This window comes from Dipodomys spectabilis, unplaced genomic scaffold (assembly GCF_019054845.1).
Source record: "Dipodomys spectabilis isolate Male_0828 unplaced genomic scaffold, ASM1905484v1 ptg000093l, whole genome shotgun sequence".
Lineage (NCBI taxonomy): Eukaryota > Metazoa > Chordata > Mammalia > Rodentia > Heteromyidae > Dipodomys > Dipodomys spectabilis.
This window is the reverse complement of record NW_024870770.1, coordinates 740,185-740,997: the sequence shown is the minus strand read 5'-3', so window position 1 is coordinate 740,997 and position 813 is coordinate 740,185. Positions and strand designations below refer to the sequence as shown.

Sequence of the window (813 nt, the reverse complement as noted above, 5' to 3'; positions counted from 1 at the left end):
TCTGTATTCTGTTTGTAAAATGTCCATAATCTATTTCATTCTCTCCTAGATATAATACTTTGAATACTACATTGTTATATATTATATAAATTCATTAATAAATGTGTCCTTACAGATTGCATTCCATATAAAAACAGTTTAAGATTCTTTTTTCTCCTAGGTCCTTATAGTATTTTATTTCTTTGGGATAAAATTAAAATGTTATCTAATTTCAAAAGTTTTGTAAAGGTTATGCTACGTAAAGACATTTCTAAGGTGAAGATTTAATACACTGATATCAAACTATAATTATATGAATCACATATGTTGTTACACTTGTATTTTTGTAATCAACTTTTTAATAACTGCTTTTCATTTCTAGCAACTGAAGAATGAAAAATATGGAATAATTAGCATATTTTCATATCATCCTTGTCCAAGTGGCATGTTAATCTCTATATTGTTGTAATTTATGTATACGTGCTGCCGAAGCATGTAGTATCCTGTAAATTTAAGACGTTAATGATGCAATCTTTATACAGGCATTTTTCCTTGGTTGTCTATTTGTAACAAGGAAACCTTATTGTTACTAACAATGCTATTGATCTTATTTCTCTGAAATTCTGTGTATAGTGGAAAAAACATATTATTCGGTAGATTGCTCACACTTGCATTTTTTTGCCAATGACTATTTTAAGTCTTTTTCATTTTAAACTTGATCATACTTTGAAGCCTTTATAGCTAGGTTCAAAGAGATGGCTTTTCAAGTACTTATTTATCAACTGAGTTAGCTTTGTGGAGCTAATGGATTCAAAGTAAGCCTTGCTGAAGTGC

The 813-nt window shown here is 28.5% G+C and overlaps 1 pseudogene; it reads right to left on the bottom strand.

The window, feature by feature from the left end:
- Window positions 1–374: 374 nt before the first annotated feature.
- Window positions 375–474, bottom strand: LOC122112313 (annotated as a pseudogene).
- Between the last annotated feature and the right edge of the window lie 339 nt (window positions 475–813).